Raw genomic sequence first — 25,743 nt, 5'->3', positions numbered from 1 at the left:
GTTCTTATACCGTTTATTTGTTTTTTGTTTTTTTTTAATTTCGCACAAAGCTACTCGAAGGCAATCTGTGCTAGCCGTCCCTAATTTAGCAGTGTAAGACTAAAGGGAAGGCAGCTAGTCATCACCACCCACCGCCAACTCTTTGGTTACTCTTTTACTAACGAATAGTGGTATTGACCGTCACATTATAACGCCCCCACGGCTGAAAGGGTGAGCATGTTTGGCGCAACCTGCATGCGAACCCGCGACCCTCAGATTACGAGTCGCACGCCTTAACACGCTTCGCCATGCCGGGCCTATACCATTTATATTTTAAGTATTATAAATCCTCACACGTACCATTGAGTATCCTGTGCCTTATTTTGTAGTTGTTAGAATATGAATTTAGATTAAAGGAAACTCAATACAGAATCAAAAGTTTGAAATTTAGAACAAATGAAAAGCTTAAACATTCAACTCATGAATACAACGTGCTGTTTGATCAAGAATTTCTAATATTGTTGGAATGAAATCTGAAATCACTAATTTGTTACAATAATGATGTCATGGGTCAACGTAAATGACCTCAAGCCTTCTAATTAAACTAGAGGAACATAACTTAGAGTTATTTATTTGGAAAAAAAGAAAAGATTAATGAAAAAGGGACATATTATGTACCAGAATTTGAGTCCTTTTTGTTGTATGGTTATGTTAAATGTATTATAACAATAGCTGTTTCAAGCCATAATTATAAAATTTAAATGTGTTACTATGAAGAATACGTTAATAAGCACATCATATAACGTGTAAAATACCCATTTATTTGATTATTGAATAATCATTTACAGACCTGATGAGAGAGGAGGTCGGTGGGGGAGGCTACAGTCCCAGAGTCCGGGGTCAATTAGGGGAATCGGAGAAATATGGGATACAGAATAATGTATTTTCATAATATACATAAGGAAAAATCGCTTTGCCTCAAAAAATACCTTTTTATCCAAAAAAATGTGAATTCTCGACATATTTGGCTTCTCCCCACCGGAAAAATTCTTCATACGTGATATGTAATCTCTTTATCCTTATAAATACAAGAATGTAGTCTTGTCTTGGTTTAAAATAAGCACCTTTAACTTGACTGAAAAATTATTTTTTCTACACAATTGCAAAGGTTGAATATAACCTTGATTTGTTTTTTTTTTTCAAATATTGCACGAACATATTTTTTTACCAATTTATTCGATTGGAAAGATGCGCGTGATGCATGCTTTTCAAAATGGAACTATTAAAAAAATGCAATATTTGAGCTTGAATTTGTCATGAATATCTCGGTTATAAGTTTGATTTTATTCTGAATAAAAAAGTCAAGCAACAGAGGGAATCCAAAAATAGGATATCTTCATCAACATTCCCAAGTCTAGTTTGCTTATTGTTAAGAACAAGGCTACATTATCGAGGTCTAGAACGTTTCGTTACGTGTTCTTTTGAAACGTAATCCACTTTTAAGTTCGATTTTATTGTGAACAAAAAAATATATATATTTTAGCTGTGGAAGAGAGACAACATTTTTCATAATTCCTGTTCAAATAATCGAAGATTAATAATTTTTCTAAGAAATAAACACAATCTGAGATTTCATATAACATTTTTCCATAACATCTGCAGCTTTTGTTTTTTTTTCTTCAAAATTTTAAACATTCAAGTCTCAGTGGTCGATGGTTAATTGTTTTCAGAAATAAACACAATCGGATAATTCACTTTACATTTTGCCTTAATATGCAAGACCGAGGGTAAAAACAAGCGTATCTCCGACTTTCAAACGTTTTCAACGTCTGTACCAAAGACGTTCTTTGTGACCAGTTATTAAAAGACATCTTGTTACCGGGATAAGTAAGATAACTTTCACTATTAACCGCTGCCATTGACCAAGGAAGAAGATGATTGAACAGACTTGAAGAGTGTAGTTCATCAGGCTGTGTACGAAAAGGTTAACTTTGTTCAAAATTGTTTATGATTCCCGTAACTTAGAAATGATATTACACAAGCTATCATATGACACCTGACAATCGGTTCAAAAGCCACTTTTCTTAAACGAAACAATAAACCATGGCTTCTTTGAAGTTCAGAGTGCAAACTGTAGACAGTGAATGATTGGAAATGAGTAATGATCTGTTTTAACACTTTCATCACTAGTGGTAACACACTATTACCCATTCACTCCTGTCCCCAAAAAATAGAACCACCTGGGGTAAAAAAACTGTTACGTAATAAATAAAGGATGCCGTCTGAGGGTTATCTAATATACCGACACTTGAGGTTGCATAATTGCTATGCAATAGGCACCCGAAGGCGCAACTCTTTTAGCGGTAAAGTTCCACGAAGTGGTGCCAAAGGGTATGTTTGTATTAAGAGGGCGCAGATAAATCGCAATCGAACCTCCAAAGAGTGTTGTAGTTCAACATCCTATCATCTTCATGGTAAAAATAAAATAACAGAGTGGACAATCATCAAGTTTTTATATCTCTATTTTTTAAGAACATAACGTTTCGATATTCGTTGTCTCATACAGCATATAACAGGCACCCAGACCAAGATTGGCAGCTCGAAACGTCATTCTCTAAATAAAAATATAAAAAAAACATGTAAGTTTCAATTCTATGGTTAATACTGATACGGCGGATGGTGTTTTTATAAACGGTAGAACATAGGATAATGAGCTTATTGTAGGGTATATCAAAATGTGATTACGTTATCAACACTGTAGTCTTGATTTAGTTATGCGTCATAAAAGGTAGAATTAAATACATTATTCTAACGAGAAATATTATAACATAGTATATTAGATATATCAGTTTTTATTGCACACACTATCCTAATTTATCCGTTATCTGAACGTGGCAACTATTACAGTGAATAAATTATTTTACATAAGTTAGTTCATCATACATAATATACCGTTTTTATAAATACTGAATGACACAGCTGACTGTATTTTTAAGTATCGATTTAGTATGCATTTAACGTACTGAATATAGTTTTCGTTTCTATATTTAAATTGTGTGACACACGTTTTGCATTTCCTAACATTTTGTATATAAAATACTTCTTACTAATTCTAATTCAATTAAAAATCGTACAACATTAAAATAATTGCACAATAAAGTTTGTTCAGACTAGAATTCAGCACTACAACGACTCTACATGTTTAAGTGTTCCACGCTAGGACTCAGGACTACAACGCCACCACGTTCAACTAATGTATATATTCCTGTGGCGCCATCTAGAGTTATAAAATATATGTTCAGGTCTTCGTTTCTCCCAAACTTCTCTGTTCAGGATAATATTTCAATTTATGTAGATTCCTTAATATTTAATTCACTTTTTAATTACACTTGATGCATTAGTTTAACATAATTTCGGTCTATAGTAGCAGGTATGTTTACCACATTTTGGCTAAAACTCATCTACTTTACTTTCTCTTACTACACTTTGTTTGTTTCTTGGTTTTAAATTTCTGTGCGTTTAACCAATGTAAACTCGATCACAGACACAAGGAATTTTATAAGTCCCACACTTATTAGCTTCTACTTTATCATTTGTACCCGTGAGAAAATTATTTAAGTTACGACGCAGAGAAAACGTCACACCACGATATACATATTTTTCAATGTGTTGCCTACTCTCGTTAACAAAGCTTGAACATACGACAAGCAAATTCTGATGTTATTAACATCACACAATCCTTTTAACTTTTGTACGTGAAGACATGTTTTATTTATTGTTATGTTTTATGTATGACATACCAACTATTTCAGAATCATAGCAACATTCTCTTGCTGTTTGTTTAAAAATATTATGAGTACAGATTTTTTAAAGATCTAAACACAAATGTAGAAAAGGTGGATATTTTTGTGTCGTTGGATGACACGATGTTGTAGAAAGACTTAAACAGCACCCTTGTATAAAATTTACCTTAGAACAAAAAACGCACAACATCATCATTTCACAATCTCATTTGATTTTTTTAGGAGTTTCCTCACGTGTTTATCATAAGGGCATTCACGTTGACTTCTACTTACCTTGGAATTAAGGTCATCCCACCTCTGAAAAAAATCAGACATCTTTAGAAACTAATTTTTAATGCTACGACCAAATGTAATTGCCAAGAAATTCCAAATTCATGTTCTAACTTCTGTGATTCTGTGGAATTTACATCAATAAATGTCCTAGAATTATCATTACAAGACAATCAATAATATCAACAGGTCCCACAGATGGCTGTACGTATGTATACAAAACGTTTGTCATGTTCAAACAAACCTCTGGAGTACAATGTTTAATGGTCGTTTTATTGGACTCATTTTTTTGGTGTTGTTTTAATTTCACACAAAGCTACACTAATGCTATCTGCTCTAGTCGTCCATATTGTAGCAGTATAAGACTAGGAGAAAGGCAGTTAGTCATCACTACCCACCGCTAACTCTTAGGCTACTCTTTTACCAACGAATAATGGGATTGACCGTTACATTATAACGCCCCCACGGTTGAAAAGCTTCGAAACACAATCCACATTTTGTGAATCAAGTTTATTGACCATCTACCACAATTAGGTTTATATGTAGCATTTCATACTTCGCATATATATGTATATATACAAATGAAATGTCACTTATTTTTTAATTAATAAATTCAATGTCTCCATTTTTATTTACTGTTTGAAATCAAAGTTAAAAACTAAAGCAATATTGTTGGTTATATTTCTCACCAGAAATGCTATAACACATATGCTACCTGAACAAGTTGACAATGAAGTAAATCATTCCATAATACAGAGTTCTAGAAATCTTCCAACTCACGATACGCTTGAGTCGTCAGTATATTTCACTGAACTTTAATAGTGCAACAGTAAATATATTTAAAATAAAAATATTATTATGTTTTACTGTGCCTTATTATACGATCCATTAGCTTGGGAACCACTACTCCAAGACATCGGAGTCTCCCTTCCTGTACAGGTAGTTTTTTTGTTGCTTTTTGACCAGCTTACAACTCATTGTTTATAAGTAGTAATGTTTATTACAAAAGATAATTGAATATTTTGTTGATGATTATTCATGGTTACAGTTTAATAAGGTTATGTCTCCTTTCGAACATCTTGTATCATTTAACAAGAAATACAGTTTGTAACCAGTTCCATTAATATCTTTCGTTTGTTTGCTTTAGAATTTCGCGCAAAGCTACTCGAGAGCTATATGCGCTAGCCGTTCCTAATTTAGCAGTGTAAGACCAGAGGGAAGGCAGCTAGTCATCATTACCCACCGCCAACTCTTGGGCTACTCTTTTACCAACGAATAGTGGGATTGACCGTCACATTATAACGCCCCCACGGCTGAAAGGGTGAGCATATTTGGTGTGACGAAGATTCGAACTCGCGACCCTCAGATTACGAGTCGCACGCCTTAACACGCTTGGCCATGCCGGGCCTATACCATTTATATTTTAAGTATTATAAGTCCTCACACGTACCGTTGAGTATCCTGTGCCTTATTTTGCAGTTGTTAGAATATGAATTTAGATTAAAGGAAACTCAATACAGAATCAAAAGTTTGAAATTTAGAACAAATGAAAAGCTTAAACATTCAACTCATGAATACAACGTGCTGTTTGATCAAGAATTTCTAATATTGTTGGAATGAGATCTGAAATCACTAACTTGTTACAATAATGATGTCATGGGTCAACGTAAATGACCTCAAGCCTTCTAATTAAACTAGAGGAACATAACTTAGAGTTATTTATTTGGAAAAAAAGAAAAGATTAATGAAAAAGGGACATATTATGTACCAGAATTTGAGTCCTCTTAGTTGTATGGTTATGTTAAATGTATTATAACAATAGCTGTTTCAAGCCATAATTATAAAATTTAAATGTGTTACTATGAAGAATACGTTAATAAGCACATCATATAACGTGTAAAATACCCATTTATTTGATTATTGAATAATCATTTACAGACCTGATGAGAGAGGAGGTCGGGGGGCTACAGTCCCAGAGTCCGGGGTCAATTAGGGGGATCGGAGAAATATAGGATACAGAATAATGTATTTTCATTATATATTTAAGGAAAAATCGCAGTACTGCGGAAAATCGCTTTGCCTCAAAAAATGTGAATTCTCAACATATTTGGCTTCTCCAAATCGGAAAAATTCTTCATACGTGATATGTAATCTCTTTACCCTTATAAATACAAGAATGTAGTCTTGTCTTGGTTAAAATAAGCATCTTTAACTTGATTGAAAAATTATTTTTTCTACACAATTGCAAAGGTTCTATATAACCTTGATTTTTTTTTCAAACATTGCACGAACATATTTTTTACCAATTTATTCGATTGGAAAGATGCGCGTGATGCATGCTTTTCAAAATGGAACTATTAAAAAAATTTCAATATTAAGCTTGAATTTGTCTTGAATATTTCGGTTATAAGTTTAATTTTATTCTGAATAAAAAAGTCAAGCAACAGAGAGAATCCAAAAATAGGATATCTTTATCAACATTCCCAAGTATACTTTGCTTATAGTTAAGAACAAGGCTACATTATCGAGGTCTAGAACGTTTCGTTACGTGTTCTTTTGAAACGTAATCCACTTTTAAGTTCGATTTTATTGTGAACAAAATATTGATATTTTAGCTGTGGAAGAGAGACAACATTTTTCATAATTTCTGTTCAAATAATCGAAGATTAATAATTTTTCTAAGAAATAAACACAATCTGAGATTTCATATAACATTTTGCCATAACATCTGCAGCTTTTGTTTTTTTTCTTCAAAATTTTAAACATTCAAGTCTCAGTGGTCGATCGTTAATTGTTTTAAGAAATAAACACAATCGGAAACTTAGGATACTCTTTCACCAACGAATAGTGGAATTGACCGTAACATTATAACGCCCCAAGGTTAAAAAGACGAGCATGTTTGGTGCGATAAGGATTCGAACCCGCGACCCTCAGAGTACGAGTCGCACGGTTTAACCCACCTGGCATGCCCATTGATATGTTACGAAAAAGATAAGATATAATTTTGCTATTACTTTCTATGTATTCATGAGTAAAGTTTAACGTTATTTGAGTGATACTTTTGATTTAGATTTCAAGCATTTATAACACTTTTATTTCTGCTTACTTCGCTTCTGTTACGTATATTTATTTGCTAAGATAGACTATGCTTTATCAAAAAAATCATTTCAAAATACTTCAGCGACATTTATTTACGATTGGTTTCATTAATTAAAGCCTCGTGCGATATAATCTACAGATGTTAACATTACGTCTATCACAAGTGGTACGTTTTACTGTTATAAAACTGACAACTTTGTTGTACGATAAACAATATTCTTTATTTATGAAAATAGTAAAACTATTATTATTCCTCACGAAAGGAACAGAGTTACACTATTTGTAAGTGAAATATCATAAACTGTATGAAAAAAAGATATCTCGTGCAACAATACTGAATGTATTATAATATATATACATACTTGTATTGCAGTTTCAAAATAAATGTTGCATTGTTAGGATAAAAAAAGTAAATTATAAAATATTATAAAAAGATATTAGTGGTCCATTCATGCGAATTCAAGCTTGTAGGCATCTATTGTGTATGGTGAAAAACAAAGAAAAGAAACCAATGTTTCCAGTCGTGTGTAAACATCTTTGTCGCTACTGATTACACTGTTTTACTTAAGCCTTCTTTTTGTTGTGCAGATTTCGACTCCTTTCGTTGAGGGTCCCGAGTGACATTAGAATCTTTATTACCGTCGAATTTTTCTTTTATTCCTTTCCATTGGTCAGATTTTTTTACTGGGCCAACAATTGGCGCAGCGACTGCCATATGTGGGCGTGACGACATTTTTTTTTCCTGGAAATAAAAGGTAAAACAAAATAGAATAAAAGAGTGGCGACTTCAGTATATGAAAGAAAATTGTCGTAAATATATGTGTTGAAGTGTATATTCATCTAAAGTTCTGTAACTGGGCGTGTATATGAAACACCGGTGGTCGTAATTCTGCAGAATAAAATGTCATAAGAAATTGCAAGAGCGTGGGTAATAATTGTAACAGTAGTTACTACTGTGACACGAGCTAGATCTGCGCGAGCTTTTGTACTGTCACCGAAAACAGTTATTAATTTATAAATATTCCTAGGATGTAATTATACACCAATTACTGTGGACCGTTCAATTTATATCGAATTATTCTTATCCACTGTCTTCATAATAACGCATTTATTTTGCACTTTCATTTTAAATCACCTACAGTCTTTTGTTTTTGTTTGTTTGTTTTTATTTTTTACGAAGCACAAAGCTGGTCAGAGAGCTATCTGCACTCACCCCATCACGAGTCTCGAAAGTTTCTAGTGTTGTAAGTCCGCAAATATCGTTCTAGGTTATTGAAGTGAGTGATTACTAAATACTCATATCTCTTTACACGTTGGGAATTATCGTGGCTAAAATAAGAAACATAAAACGAAATAAAGCAGTAGAGGACGAACACGTATTACTTTATGCAACAAAATTAAATATAACTGTACATATTAAAAAAAAAACAAACTTAGTACTTCAGAAGGTTTGTTTGTTTTTTGAATTTCAGCATAACAGAAAGTTTAACGTCTATTACCAAAATCAAACATTCAGGAAAATCATCCAAACTGAAGAATAGTGTGATCCGAAGGTTGTCATTAAATGGATTCATGAAAATTCAAGTGCAAGTGAAATAGCGGCCCCGCATGCATGGCTAAACTGCTTTTTTCTTATTGATGAGTGTATATTGTTTATGTGTTTTTTCCATGTTAGTTTTGTGTCGAAAGTGACGCCAAGGAATGTTAAGGCGTTCGACTTATATTCCGAAGGTCGCTTGGTTCTAATCCACGGTCGCAGACGTTGTTTAAACATGCTCGCCCTTTCAGCCGTGAGTGTGTATGTTAGTTAAAAGGTTGGCCAAGTTTCGACTTATATTCCGAAGGTCGGTTCAATCCACCAAACATGCTCGCCCTTTCAGCCGTGACTATTCGTTGGTAAAGAGTAGCCCAAGAGTTGGCGGTGGGTAGTGATGACTAGCTGCCTTCCCTCTAGTCTTACACTGATAACTTAGGGACAGCTAGCGCAGATACACCTCGAGTGGTTTTACGCAAAATTCCAAAAAAAAACAAACAAGTGAAAAACTATATACACATAGTTTGAACTAGCAATAGTTACGTACACATAAAAGAAAGGGATTTATATGAGTGTATGAAAAAAAAAAAACTGAGTGGTAACAGAGGAAGATTCATTGTTAATTGAATTATTGTTACGGTAAAAACGTAAGGATTTAATTGAAGAAATAAATTCACCACTTTAATCTTAGATGAAAGTTTGGTTAAACCTAGAACTACAAATATTTTATTAAATATATATTAATTAAATTATAATGTTACATCAGTTTGTTGGTTTGTTTTTGGAATTTCGCACAAAGCTACTCGAGGGCTATCTGTGCTAGCCGTCCCTAATTTAGCAGTGTAAGACTAGAGGGAGGCAGCTAGTCATCACCACCCACCGCCAACTCTTGGGCTACTCTTTTACCAACGAATAGTGGGATTGACCGTCACATTATAACGCCCCCACGGCTGGGAGGGCGAGCATGTTTGGCGCGACGCGGGCGCGAACCCGCGGATTACGAGTCCCGCGCCTTACGCGCTAGGCCATGCCAGGCCAGTTACATCAGACAGAGAACAATCGTCGATATACAACTATATATAATTCACTGTAATAAGTACTTTGAAAATTGTTTTATTTACTTACTTAGCATCAAACCTTGGACTTATAACCTTTAATTTGAAATATAAGTTAAAATAAGCATTTCATATCATATATTCATGATGTCAGAAAAACATTTAGGTTTAACAAATCTTAATAAAAAGTCATATAAACGTTATAAATTATAATAAGAAATGTTCAACTTTCGAATGCGATCAGGATAGAGTTTTATTATCATATATAAACTACTAATAGCGCTCTTTTGTAGAACATTTAACATTTTTCTATCTCCTCTATTTCGTTTAATCCTATATTAATATACGATACTTTATATTCTCTTCTGGAATGTCGATACTTCATTAACTGATAAAGTAAATTGTTTATCGGTAATAAATTATGATAACTTCTTATTTAAAATCACCTTTAGATGTCGCAGATTAATGTAATACCGACGTCTATTTCTTCTTCTTTCTATACCTCAAAAGCTTTAGGTCAGAAGGCGTAGAGTAACATCTAAACCTGCGCACAACTATCTTATAATAGAACCAGCTCTTGACGCCAGAGGGACTAGCCAATCAGCTTTTCTTGATGATACAAGCTTGGGGAAGGAAAAGGATGTTGGAATTTCATAGTACCACAGAACCACCGTACCTGTATAAAAATGAGTTTAGCTGACGGGCAAATTCCAAACAACCAGTTTTTTTTTTCCCAACAGATTTTTCGTGTCAATGTAACGATCGGTTAAAATAAAACATCTTGCTGTTGGAAGATTGGAAAAGAAGTGTAGTTAAACGGATACCGATAACACACAAAATGTAAACTGCACAACGTTCTGTGAATGAGCGAACAGTGGCATAGAAATACGTTAACAATAATAACGTTGAGAACTGCGATTAAAATGATTTGAAAAGGATGTTGTGTGTACATGTTTAACGGGAGCGAATATGTTTATGTTTCTTCCAAGAGGTAACAGTAAATAGACACAATATAAAACATGCTCACGCTATGATTTTGGAAACGTTATTTTTTTGTATGACACCAGAGAGCTGGGGATGCAGTGTTTTGTATTTTGTAATATTATATTTTTCAGTATTTCATTTTGTTAGTCAATCCGGGCATTGGCGCCTCCCAATGTATATAACATTAGGTTTCTGAGGTTTGTATGCTTTTCAGTAACAATTTATTTTCGTGTTGTTTCTATGGGTGTTTCATTTAACTGTGTTAATTGTTTTCTTTCTGCTTTTGTTATACTAACGTTTCCTGCTCTAAAAAGTTACATAGAAAAAATTAATAATGAAGTAACTTATAACACAAAAATAACAGTGTTAAGAAAGCAAACAGTGTTGACTGTTTGCCTGCATAAAGACAGCCCTTGCCGATTGGGCGAACAGTTCCACATTGCCTGTTGAATACTGACAAGCAGTCAACTTCCCGGAAGTTACGCATGCGTAACTTCAACTTGTTCACTAAGAATTCAGTGGTTGGTTATATAGAAAACTCAAACTGTGATTAACGAACACTTGAATGTATGCACGATATATATTTTCTCAAAATTATAGTTTGTCATTATTATAACATTTTACATAATGTGTTGTAAATATTTAGATTAATAAGATTCTGGAAGGCGCCTAATTTTTATGTTTCACAGAACCATTAAACATCGGTTCGGTGCTATGAATAGGTACATTAGCTAATGTATTATAAGATAAAAATGTAGACATTATTTCTATGACAACAAGTGTTGCTTTTTACTGGTATTAACTTCAATAGTAGTACGTTTTACGGGTATATCAACTTGTGTATTATTAGCTAAAAATGTTAGCATTACGTCTATGACAAGTGATACTCTTAACAATAACGAGTGTGCGTGTTTTCTTATAGCAAAGCTACATATGACTATCTGCTGAGCCCACCAAGAGGAATCAAACCCCTGATTGTAGCGTTGTAAATCGGTAGACTTACCGCTCTACTAGCAAGTGGCTTATAATAATGAAAAACAATAACTGTATGATATGATAAACATGATTATTTACTAATTAATTACAAAAATACTATTCTTCATAACAACAGAATTAGAGTATTTTTATCTCGTATTATAAAGTGTAGTACAAAAGAAGAAAATTATGTTTTCCCAACATAAATGGGTGCACCGTATATTTTTTAAAGTTAAAAATATAAAGAGATATTTAACGAGAAAAACTAGCTAATGGAGATCTAAATCGTACGTTGGAACATAAAGTAAACAGACCCATTCTCTAACTGTCCTTTTTAGGTGTTCGTTATTTTGCTTTGTTTGAACTGTCCCTTTGTTGTGGAGAGCTTGCCTTCTGTGGTTGAGGTTCCCTAGAGCCTGTTTTTATCACCGAAATCTTTGTTTATCACTTTCCACTGGTCAGATTTCTTTACCTGACTTACAAATGGTTGAAATGATGGCAAAATACCTTCTCTTTTTGGATCTGACGACATTTTGTTTATCTGTTAATAAGATTTAAAATAAATTGAATCCAGGCATCTTTAGACCTCCAATATATTAATAGAAACATGAAATAAGTTTAGAAGCAATCGATTAAGTACGTTTTGGAAATTTCGTTTGTTGTTCTCGGTCATTTTGACAGTGTGTAGTTACGTGTGTCTATGAAACAACAGTAGTCAAACACATGAAACAAGAATTGCTTTAAACACTTGCAAGTGAAAGTAATCCTCATAAAAAAATCGATTATGACTGTTACTCCAGGTTCATCTGCATGTGTTTCTCTTATTACAGTGAGAACAACAAATATTCTTAAGATGTTATCGGACGTCATTTCATGGGCATCTTTTAATGTACCTCGAATGAACTGATTCACTAATACATGTTTTTCATAGTGACACACACTGTTCACATCTGATTTGAATCACACCAAAAGACTCCCAGTGGATTAGCGACATGTCTGTGGACTTACAACGCTAAAAACCGGGTTTCGATACTCGTGGTGGGCAAAGCACAGATAGCCCATTGTGTAGCTTTGTGCTTAATTCAAAAAGCAACAACAATCACACAAAAAAATCGAGTTAATTGTATTTAATGATCAGTAATTATCCAACATCTCTACACGTGTTAAGTATGTCACAACACCGAGATGTGGGAAAAAAATCGAATGAAGCAGTGAAACACCTAAACATTTTTCTGTTTTAGATAGTTAATAAGAACTTATTTAAATTCACTATCTTTATATACTATAATAACACTTATTCTAGAAAACGTAATCTTCAAAATTTCTAAATTTATTTCTAAATCACATATGAATAATAATAATGCTTCCTTAATTAGTATCGCTAAGACTTTATCTATAATACATTGTGATGATTTTTTATCTAATGTTACCTTTAGATGCCACAGCTTATTGATTGTGTTTCGAGTTACGCCCTCTTCTTTTTGTGTCCAAAACGTCGTGTTTTCAAAAAAAGGTAAGTCAGAAGACGTAGAGACCGATAGATCTGAACATGCGCACAACTGTGGTCTTATTAAAGAACGAGTTGTCTATGCCACAGCAACTAGCCAATCAGCATATCTTTGAGACGCCTTCAAGGAAAAGGAAACCAAATCAGCACTCTTAGTGCTGTACCATCAAATACATGCGGTAAAAACTTCCTGTTTTGACTCCTGTGACTCAGAACGTCCTATACTTTGAGTTTCAGAGACTGCAAAATATATTTTATAAATAAACGTATTATCGTTCTTAATATTTTTACATTTTTCTTAGATGTTTGTGTTCATTTTGTCTACAGTAAATGTTCAAATGTTGAGATACTTCCTCAGCTATTTCAATGTCCTGATAAATTAAAACTCCAAGTGTTCTGACGCACTTTTTCTAAGTGCGTGTTGCAATTTTACTTGTGTCCTTCCCTCGATAAAGTTTCATATCTTTGCATCAAACTCGTGAGGTTAAACTAATTTTATACAAAAGACGAAAAAGAGTCATGGACTGCCCTTGAAACTACTCCGTCATTGGCTGTGTTAATTAAGGTAACCATGAGACTATTACCTAAAATCAAAGTTTTCGTTGTAACACGTTGCTGAGAAGAACGGTAAGGTTAATTTTGTACTTGTTAAGTCTTTCTTAGATAATTAAAATGCATTTTACATAGATATTTATAGTAGAAAGTGAAATCTACAGGTAGCAAAAGTGTGTAGTAAATGTCTCAATTACTTTGATCACCAGGGCGCGGTCCATAGCGTGGAATGTAAGATCTTCACAGGATTTTGAAGGTGACTTCGATATTAATATCCACATAGAGGTGACGATATGTCAGTCTTGACCTTCGTTCGTTAGTCTCATACGGTAGAGAAAGAAGAAAAAAACAAAAAATAGGTATGAAAAATGTCATCTGTATCACCCTCCACTGCCTGAAGATATTTGTGAATATAAAATAAAAATTGGGGTTAGGTAAACAAACTTTAGCTTGTTAAAATTGACATTCCAGCTGTAATAATAGCAGCAAACGTTGAAATGAATAGTTAATATTGTTAGTACAATATCAAAACTGTTGTGGTATAAAAGTACTAAATCCCAGCCGTGTTATTTGAACTAATAAAACTCCCAACCTTCTCAGGCCAGGTGGTTAAGGCACTCGAATCCTAATGTAAGGGTCGCAGGTTTGAATCTCCGTCACACCAAAAATGCTCGTCTTTTCAGCCGTGGGGCGTTATAATGTGACAGTCAATCCCACTATTCGTTGGTAAAAGAGTACTCCAAGAGTTGCGGAGGGTGGAGGTGAGTAACTACTTCCCTCTAGTCTTACACTGCTAAATTAGGGACGGCTAGCGCAGATAGCCCTCGTGTAGCTTTGCTCGAAATTCAAAAACAAACAAACAAATCCAACTTTCTCCCATTAAGTTCACTCGTAGAGTCTACTGTAATTACTTATATATATGACTTTCACTTTTACTTGTAAACTCTGTATAAAAACGTTTATATTTATGTGCGATAATAGTGTTAATACACACGCGAAATTACTGAAATTTGTTTAAACGACTTGTTAAGAGCGAAAAGTATTTATCGAAAATTCAAGAAAAAATTGTAATTTTTACTTTTATATTCATATATACACATGGCATTATCAAGCATTTCCTACAAAAATAGTAATTTGTAAAATTAATAAATACACTGATTAATTAATAAATACACTACTTCTAAAATTTAAAGTGCACTGAATTAACATCTTAAAATGTTTCAACACCTAACTTTTTCGTGTAGCAAAACATGATAAGTTGAACAGGATGGTACGGTGATGGTACACAGTTCACATTCTTTGGTTATATAATCTTTCAGAACAGCTACTCAGGTGAAAAACAGTAGCACTGTATAATGAAATATTTTCTGATAAACTAAGATGAAGTTGAAATGAGATTTTGGGAGAACATACAGTATGAACATAAATGTGTCTTGTGTGTGATTGTGAATTTATCCGTTGTTTTAATAACCAAACAAAGCACGAAAATTAATAACAACCATATAGTGAGGGGATACAACGTTATACAAACATCATATACTTAAATTCAGTAACTGGACCGCTGAGGAGGAATCGAAACCAATTCACGTGTGCCGAATGATTACAATAGTACAATAGTTATTGTTACCATCTAAGAGATACTCACGTCGGATAATAAGTCAAAACATTAAAACCAACTTGGTTACAAAACATTTTTTGTAACATTAACTTTTAAGTCGTTTCGAAATTACTTGTTAGTAGAAGAACTGTCATACATTATTAATACACTTACATATTTTAGTAGGGGAAATGCATTTTCAAAAGTGAAAGCTGAAGTGAAGATAGTTTAAACATACAGTAATAAACCACGTTACAAATCCTTTTGAAAACTTTATTTGATGAGTAATGCATGTTACTTGGTGAGTAATGATGATAAAGTTTGCCGAAACCTGTTTGTGTTACATATTTACAGTAGATTAATCTACACTAACATAGCCTGTATCCACACCTCAACAATACATATGAGTGTAATGACTGTTTAAATTTCCAAAATAGTGAATCCAATACATATGTATTTGCACATATAATCTGCTGACTCAAAGCTACAGAACGGACTGTTTGCGCTGTGTTCACAGAGACGAATCGAACCTCTCCTTTTAGTTTACCGTGGAACCACTGGATGATGTATAAATCTTGTATGCTTGTTTGTTTGTTTGGAAGCTCGCGCAAAGCTACACGAGGGCTATCTGCGCTAGCCGTCCCTAATTTAGCAGTGTAAGACTAGAGGGAAGGCAGCTAGTCATCACCACCCACAGCCAACTCTTGGGCTACTCTTTTACCAACGAATAGTGGGATTGACCGTAACATTGTAACGCCTCCACGGCTGAAAAAGCGTGCATGTTTGGTGTGATGGAGATTCGAATCCGCGACCCTCGGATTACGAATTGAGTGTCTTAACCACCTGGCCATGCTAAGCCTCTTGTAGGCAGTTAATAAGATTTAATTATTGCATGTATATGAAATTCAAGTGTTATGTTTTTACAATATTTTTCCAAGCTAGACTGATAACGTTAGCTCATCGTTTACGTTTTTATACAGCTCAATAATACATTACATGTAACAATTAAGTATACGCATATAAGTTGCAAGTAATTAAAATATTTACCTCTAATACTTACAAACAGTAGGTGTCAATATTTTACAAAATCCAATTAAGATTCGTTGTTCAGATGAGTAGTTGACGATACTTAATGATATTATCAACATAGTTGTACAGTGTTGTTGCATAGCTGTATTTACTGTACGGTGTGGCCATACACTATATTACAGCGTAAGTTAAAGAAAAACGTATCTGAACTTCTATCAGCTTATTTACTTGCATAACAATGAAGTATGGTTGAGGAAGGGAATATATATTAATTAATTATAAAAATGAACTACATTGGGAAAATTATTATTAATATTTTATAGTAATGAATTTTTTTGCGTCAGTTCAACAAGGACTCGGCATGGCCAGGTGGTTAAAGCACTGCACTCATAATCTGATGGTCGTGGGTTCGAATTCCCATCACACCAAAGATGCTTGCCCTTTCAGCCGTGAGGGGCATTATAATATGAGAGTCCATCCCATTATTCGTTGGTTAAAGAGTAGCCCAAGAGTTGGAGGTAAGTAGTGATCCCTTATACTGCTAAAGTAGGGATGGCTAACGCAGATAGCCCTCGTGTAGCTTTGCGAGAAATTCAAAAACAAACAAACAGTTCAACCAAAAGGTTATATGTTGCAATAATCATATAATTACTTGTACAATATCGCATTCAACGGTTAATACAACGGTTACTATTGGATCGGTAACATTTCTTTTAAGGTGAAGAAGCTCAAATGATCTTACAACATTTTCCTCCTCGAAGCATATTTCATCGATACTCAATATTTTAATTGTGTATCCGAAGAAAGAAGTGTAATAATTACTGTCATGTTTTCAACAATATCCAGTTCTTACTGCTGTAAATTTATTCGATGAATTAAAATAAGTTGTTATATTATTTAGTGTTATGATGACAAAATTTTAAACGATTGCATTTAAGCCATTGCGGAGCTATTCACTTGCCATAACTAAGATTCGATATAGTATTTTTCATGTATATATATATATTTATATTTTACAAAAAGTTGATATTTATTCAGAATTTCCTTTTTAAGTACAAAGCTGCACGAAGGCTATCTCTGCTAGCCGTCTCTAATTTACCACTGTAAGATTCGAGGGAAGGCAGCTAGTCATCACTATGCACCGCCAAATCTTAGGCTACTCTTTTACCAACAAATAGTGGTATTGACCGTAACAAAATAATAACGTCCCCATGGCTGAAAGAAAGAGTATGTTTGATGTGACGGGGATTCGAATCCACGACTCCCAGATTACGAGACGCCGGGTCAGAAATGTATAATCCAATAACTTTGAACTTGGTGGATAAGAAACTGACGTAGCATGTTTTACAATGTGCTTTAGACTTCTTGCCAGAAATATTGTAATTTATGGTTAAAGCAACCTGGTCAGAAGAAAAATGTGCTTGCCAGAAGAAACTGGTCACGTGGAGTAAATTGTTTTATCATAGGTTCTCATATTTTTCAGTTCATGATCCACCAGAAGTAGCCAGGCATTTTGTGGTATTTATGCTCAGTTGAAAATGTAGGGTCACTGTTGTATTCTAGGAAAATCTGATAGATCTCTTGTAAATAAGTTTAAAACAAAAATATTATAATGTTTTACTTTAATGCACCAGGGTCTTCCTGCTCTTATTGGTAAAAAATAACGTATTTGTGACCATTATATATGGGTGATAACAACTAGTGATAATTTTTATATTTTTTAGTGGGGCCCGGCGTAGCCAAGCGTGTTAAGGCGACTCGTAATCTGAGGGTTGCGGGTTCGCATCTCCGTCGAGCCAAACATGCTCGCCCTCCCAGCCGTGAGGGCGTTATAATGTTATGGTCAATCTCACTATTCGTTGGTAAAAAAGTAGCTCAAAAGTTGGCGGTGGGTGGTGATGACTAGTTGTCTTCCCTCTAGTCTTACACTGCTAAATTAGGAACGGTTAGCACAGATAGCCCTCGAGTAGCTTTGTGCGAAATTCAAAAACAAAAAAACAAGACTTCTTAGTGCTTATAGTTTAATTAAATTGTCTTAAGGTAAAGTTTGTAACTAGTTCCTCTAAAATAAGAAAAACATATTTCCAGGTTATATATGAGCTATGTTCAATGTTATATGTCTTCAAAAATTTATCTTAACATCAAAGCAAGCAAAACCAAAGCTCTTGAAACGAGTATTATCATTAAGTACGGTAGTAGTTATGGATGGACAGGGAAAAGTAGCTGCCGAAAAATACTAACAACGTTATAAAGACCTTTCCAACCAAAATCTATTGGGGAACATAGACACGAGAAAAACAACATTGTATCTTTATACATAGAGGCAAAAGATCGAAAATTGGTATTTCGTCTTACTGACTTATCACTTTAGAGAACTAGGGCATAAACCACTCAGCCATTTGGTCCAGTATTGTCTCTCACACCTGGTTCGATGATGGTCTTCCACTTACACTCTTCCGATAAAAATTAGTATATGTGCAGGTAAAATATAAATAGTAGATATATTATGCTTGTACTTAAGTATATATTGAAACCAAAAGATGGCGCTACATATCAATGTATAGACACGTTATAGTTTATACAGGTATACATGTAATATAAAAGTCAACAAACAAGTGTTAAAAATTATTAATTTTAAAATGAAGTAGGTATCTTGCTACAAACAATATTGAATTACAATTTATGTGGTTTTAGTTCTTGCTTCAGTATTTTTGTGTCAATGTCCCTACCTCATTTTCCATTCATAATTTTTAATTATCTTGTATTAACACAAGTTACTCGTATTTAAATAAGTTCAAAACATGTTGCCCGTCGACTTCGCAGTAAGTCTGTCAACTTATGACTATGAAATGAATTTTAATACCCGTGGTGAGTACGAAACGTTCGTTGTATTTATCTTTGAATTCTTAACAACTGCAGGACAAAATGTGTGTATTTGTATTTTCTTATAGTAAAGCCATATCAGGCTGTGTTCTGCGCCCATCAAGGGAAATTAAATTCCTGATTTTAACGTTGTAAATTCGTGAAGTTATTACTGTCCCAGTGGGGGACAGGTCAAGTGTGTGGGGGACAGGTCAAGTGTTATTCTCGGACATTGTATAAAGAACTTCACATTATAAACAAAAATAGGATTTTAAAACATTAGATACAACTTTCGCAGAACTTGTTATTTCATTTTAAGAAGTATTCACGTGTGTTTAGTAGCTGATTTGTTTTGGACATGTTTTGTATTTGGTAATCTTTATGTATGGTTTAAAGAAGCAAAATTTGGTAGACTAACGTTAACTTAATGTATTGTTCGGTCCGATCTAACCGAGACACAGTTTGACTTTGTTTAGACTTTTAAGCTAGTATGAGTTTATTCTCTTGTTTTTGTTTGGTGTTGAAGTAAAAAGATGTCCATCAAGAGTATTAGAACTCCTATTTCTAGTATTGTACACCTTGGGACTTCCAGCTAACAGCAAGAGTGAAATGTATGGTCGTTGCAAAACTTGAAGGTTTAATTCCAGTTTTTCTTACAAGCATTGTATATAAAATAAAAAAAACATTTATTTAGTTTTACCTTCATGATTTGAAACGTTGTGTTCATGTACGCATATTTAATCTTTTTTTAATGCATCGTTGTCTAAATTTGATTTTAATTTGATTGAATACCTTATTAACTATTAGTTATTAACTGGATAATATCCTAGATCCTTAGTAAGTAAGTAATGAAATATATTAAAACACAAACAAACGATGATATTTGTCAAAATGTTATTGAACACTATTCAGCCGAACTATTTTCTTATTGCTAAAATTTTCGTTTTTCCAACAACACATCGTATCTACTTTGAGTAATGGTAAGTAGATATGCTGGATAATTACAAGTGTAAAACATTTTCAAATACAACAAATTAGGAATTAGGAAACGAAGCTCCAAAATGTAAGAAAACAAGGTAGGAATGGGTGATATGATGTTGCAACACTTAATATTTGACAGGATGCAACTTAGAAGTGACCTTCATTCTACCCATTCGTAGTTCGTGTACTTTTTATAACATGGTAATTATTAATACTATAAGAAATGTGTGTATGTAGCTATATTTCTTTACTCTAAACTTTGTTTTAGCAACTAAGTACAGATACACGTATTAATCAACTCACGTGACTTTAGCGAGATGTATGACGTAATACCTTGGGGTGTTTTATGTCAGAAGTGAAATATCCAGTTCCAATGGTTATACTTTGTTTATGGGAAACATTATAGCTACATAACTAGTAAGGGATGTGTTGAAAAATTAATATCAACTTGCTGATTTTTATTTTATTTTACGAATACTTAGAAATAATTGGCTACTGATAAAACTTAATTCAATTCTATACTTGGATCAAAGGTCAAAGTAAAACACAAAATAGAAGAAATGGGTTGAACGATGGCCTCACCCACTTTGAGGTTGCATCAAATTAAAAACATTTTCTTACTTTTGGTGCTCGCATTCTTACTTCCTGATTTTTTATAAAATATATCTCAGTTTTTCTCAAGTTTCAAGAGTAACTGAGCTGTATGCAAATTTTCTAGTACTTTTCCAAAATCTGTCTATTTACATTTTATGGCTCTTGCTTATATATTTACTTTAGTTTTTATTCTATATATTCAGGACAGCAGCCTTTTCTTTGGCTGGATTTAGGGCTAAGGTTTGTTTCGCATATCTAACATTACATTTAATAAACTTCTCTATTCTTACAGTAATACTCTCTTCAAAGTGGCGAAGACTTGTCGAGGTTATCAAGATAAGATTTTCTTTTTTTATCTCGTTTTATTTCCTTGAAAGGCATATCTTCAAAGCCACAGTGTACAGCCTCAGATGTCAATAGGTCCCACTTAGTTTGAAAACAATTCAAAGATAACTTGTACAACTTACTTTTTTCAGTCTAGAGCACTCGAGCAATGCTGTGTCAGACTTCACCAGTGGTAGCGTTCATCCTCTCCTACGAGACTCATGTTCTAGGCACCGACTGCTATGGTACTATTGCTTTGTCCAACACAGAATATCTCGAGTCAGATATATGAAAACAAAAACCTCGTTTTCAAAGGCTAGTTCATACTTAAAACGTATATCTAGACAATTTATATAGTCTGCGTCGTTTTATCTAAGCGATACAACCGCAGGTTGATCATGTAGTACATGCGCATAAGCAATTGTGCCCACGTTTGTTATTTGGCAACTCACAAAGCGTGCTCGTAATCAAAGAATATGGCCAGTAGTGTACTGTCAACTTGTTGCTAGTTTTGTAAGATGGTTATTGGTATTACTTTCATTAACAAAGTTATAAGTAAAGTAAGAAAAATAAGTTAACTAAGGCAGCGTAATTCAATAATATAGGAATTTAAATGCACAAAATGAACATAAGAAAAAGATGTGCCTTCGCCTTGTCAATGTGACTATCTTGTGTTTTGTGAAATGTTTGTTTTTACTCTACCGACTTTAAGCGCTTTGATGGCTCGTTACTCTGATTTATTTACATAACAATGTGGGAGTATAAAGTATTTATAATGTTTTGTTTACATGGTTTTTGCGACGTGTTTGTCCTGTCATCCTAATGGCTCTCGTGTAGCTTCGAGAGAAATTCAAAACACGCCAAACACATCCTACTATAAGGACTATCGTACTTATAATATTACGATTGTACCTTTACCATGCATGTTTCGCTTTAGTGAAAGTGGCATTATTCGAATTAAAAGACTTTAGCGTTTTATATCCTCAACGTGGAAAGTAATTGAAGAATAATCAGAATGTATAACCATTATTTACGATAAAATAATAAAATATATTGGTATAAAAATGTTAACTACCCCTCCAATTCGTTTTTTTTAAATCAAGTTTGTCATATTGTCTGTAAGATTATTAATCATTCAATCAACACTCGTAAATAAGCATTTGACGATATTTTTGCGTCTTTGTACTTCATAAATGTGATAAGCAAGCACACAAAGGAAGGAAAAATACATCTACAAGACATTTTAGAGTTTGGAGTTACCTAACAGGATACGATTCTTTCCCCAGGATGTTTGATAGGATTGAGGTCTGGTGAGTAGAGAGGTCACTCTACTTTTACTTAAATCTTCGTTTATCAAGGAATTTGTTGCCCTGTTTTTGACTTGAGGGTAGTCGTTAGTATGGATTACACCAATGTTTGAATAGTGACCTGTATTAGCCGGAAATGAGAATGGCAACTGCTACTTTTTTCGGTTTGAAATAACCTAACACTGAATTAAATTGTAATTTAGATTTACAAGTTAAATAAATATCGATAAATATCCAATGTATTTGCCAGCAACATTGATATAGACAGTTTTCTTTCTTAGTAGAAATACATTTTAGTATACAAACAACAATACAATTTGTATTGACGGTTATTACTAATAATTTATGAAGAAAAATTTTACAAATTTACTATTTTCAATATTTTTTTTGTAATGTCTGTTGTTAATTTGCTGAAGTTAAAAGGTTTGTAACGTTCGAAACACATAAATGTTCCTGGTCAAATATCTGAAGTTCCCAATTAATAAGCGTTGATCACAATTCTTTGATATATTACAGTTATAGTTTCCAAAATTTATAGTACACCAACTGTAGCCAACCAGTAATATATACTGTCTCTTCGTTAATTTTATAAGCGTGAGGAGAGTTTTTAGAAATTTCAGCCTGCACAATAATATTGACGATATGCTAATGTTTACGTACACACATTGTTGATTCTTACATCTAAAAAGATTTTACAATTTTAGTGAATAGGCAAGAATTTCGCAACATACATTTAGCAGTACAAGTTATTTGAAATGCATACATGAATTTAACCAAAACAACCATCAATATTTAAATAGATATATAATAGTAAATCCGTCACGTAACCGATAACATCTTTTTATATATTGTATATTAAACTTATTTATCTTTCCATTGTTCTAAAAAGTAGAGGTATTTAATCAATACGCTATTGAAAAAGGCTCAAGTTAGAGTTTTTAAGCAATTCAGATATTCCTGGAAAAATAAATACTCCAAAGTAATTTTTAATATTTGATTTAATCAAAGCCATAGGGTATTTATTAATGGTATCATTTTAGTATTTCTCACTCAAAATGTAATTTCTCTCTCCGACACAGTTTTAGAAAATATTTATTTAGCAGTACTTGAAAACGTGGAATGCAAAATGAAAAAAAAGTAACAAACAGCAGGCCTACCATAGGACCTCTAGTGGCATTTTCGGACTTACAACTGTAGAATCAAGGTGGGCAGAGCATAGATAGCCCATCGTGTTGCTGTGCGCTTACAGGCACTGTCGACCTACCTTAAAACATTTATCGCCATCTAGTGATAAGAAATTCCAATATTACACAATTTTTTGCTATTATTCAATTAATATGAATATATACATTCCGTGTAGATAAACTAGGCTTCCTTGACTACCCGTCCAACTTTCTGCTGTAATCCTTCATTACAGGAAGTTTGGTATGCCAAATAATTACACTGTATTAACACTTGTTTTCAATTAAAGAAAGGTCCGTAATTACTATTGAACTTATAATTATTAGCTTCTTTAGTACAAACGTATTTAATCTTAAACAAGGTAGCTGTCTGTTCTTGACTGGCTTCATGCCCCTTACAAGCTGACTCATACGAAGACATATGGTGTCCTCGTAGAAATACTAACCTCCGAAGTTAATTCTCTGAAGTTGAACGGTTTGTATGCACAGATTAGGTACAACAGTTTACAAGGTCAAATCTAGACCAACTTAGAGACAAAGTTGCTTCCGACATCATTGGAAATTTTAATTAATGTTCTAATTTGCATATTCTTATCTAATTTAATAAACAGAAAACATACAAGTGTGTGTGATATTTGATAAACTGATAAATGAGCACCCACAATCTTTTAAGCAATATAAAAACAACCTCCAAGGTTGCTTTTTAATTAAATTTCCTGTGCTAACTAAGGTACTATCTTTGTTGGATTCAAAACATTTGCAAATAGCTACAAAAAGGACCTGTTCTTATAATTGAGTTAACAGGTTAGAGGAATACAATTACTGAACAGTATCCAATCACAATTATTATCTAACTAAATAGCAAGACATAACAGTAACTTTGTTTTTTAGCGTATACAGAGCCTCTGAAAATGAAGAGTGGTTTTTCGGCAATGGGACACAAACCATGAATCCTATCTTCACAGTTGGAGCACGTTAGCCATTTTGTCCGCCATTCCATACTTTTGTCTTTTTTTGAAAGAGAAATTTTTTATAGATTTTGTTATGTATAGGTCAAAATCCAAATTAGGAAGGGTTTATATGATGTCAAGATTTGTCAAAGAAACTTCTTGTTTCTCAACAGTTACTAGAGAAGTGAAACATTCATAAGTGTTCGAGAACCAGCTATTGTCTTTGACTCTCCGATTTGAAACTTGTCATCCAAAAAAAGCGTTTAATTTATGAAAAACAAAAATAAATCACGCAAATATAAATATTAATGTACGTCAGTTCCAAGAATTCCCGTTAGTACTCGTCAATGTTAAATATGCTGAAAGCGAAAAATTACGGAGTGTTTCTCCAACTATATAATAGTTTAGCTTAAGAACACCGATAAAAATCTACATATTCTCTCAAGCTGCAGGAAATCCAAAACAAGCTGTGTTGATATTAATTGAGGTTAGTTGAAAGCGATTTTAAATTATCAAGAAATTTCAAAAGATCCGAAATTTATAGTTTTAACTTCACGCAAAGTGACACAAGGGCAATCTGCGCTAGCCATCCCTAATTGTGCAGTGTAAGACTAGAGGGAAGGCAGCTCTTGGGCTACTTTTTTTTTTTAACCAACGAATAGTGGGATTGACTGTAACATTATAATGCCCCCACGGCTGAAAGGGCGAGCATGTTTGGTGTGACGGAAATTCGAACCCGCGATCCGAGCTTCGAATTTTAACATTTTTAGCCTTTAACCTGAGCTATCAGAGAGCGAGAATACAATGGAAAAGGTTATTTACTAATTAACATAATTTCAACGACTTGAATGCAGCTTAGTTTCTCCGTTACAACGACCTCAATACAACAGTTTCGTTGCCTTCACAAAACAGAGATTCTTTGGATCTTTAATTGCGAATAAATCATTACAATTCTAAACTTCTCCACTCTGCTTAACGTGGCTTAAAATGAGGTTCAAACATTTAAAGGTAACTTCGGAAAGAATGAAACCATCAGGGTTTCAACGTGGGTTAAAATTTCCGCAAACCGAGGTTTTTGTTGTCACCTCGTGCTATAAAAGTTAGCTTTGTTTTCCGTGTTGTGTCTTCTACTTATTATAGACGCTTCTGGTGATGTAAAT

At 33.6% G+C, this 25,743-nt stretch overlaps 2 long non-coding RNA genes across 2 annotated transcripts; one reads left to right on the top strand and one right to left on the bottom strand.

Moving 5' to 3' along the window:
- Positions 1-7,346: 7,346 nt before the first annotated feature.
- Positions 7,347-13,319, bottom strand: LOC143252157 (uncharacterized). The gene is made up of 3 exons (XR_013028864.1): positions 13,130-13,319; positions 10,187-10,416; positions 7,347-7,893 (listed from the first exon to the last, which is right to left on the bottom strand). It is a non-coding gene; the product is annotated as an uncharacterized LOC143252157 (long non-coding RNA).
- A 12-nt stretch (positions 13,320-13,331) lies between these two features.
- On the top strand, positions 13,332-17,456 carry LOC143252158 (uncharacterized). The gene is made up of 3 exons (XR_013028865.1): positions 13,332-13,833; positions 13,968-14,117; positions 16,729-17,456. It is a non-coding gene; the product is annotated as an uncharacterized LOC143252158 (long non-coding RNA).
- Positions 17,457-25,743: the final 8,287 nt, after the last annotated feature.

Source organism: Tachypleus tridentatus, chromosome 6 (genome assembly GCF_004210375.1).
Source record: "Tachypleus tridentatus isolate NWPU-2018 chromosome 6, ASM421037v1, whole genome shotgun sequence".
Lineage (NCBI taxonomy): Eukaryota > Metazoa > Arthropoda > Merostomata > Xiphosura > Limulidae > Tachypleus > Tachypleus tridentatus.
The sequence above is the reverse complement of the archived record's forward strand: the minus strand, read 5'-3'. Positions and strand labels throughout refer to the sequence as shown.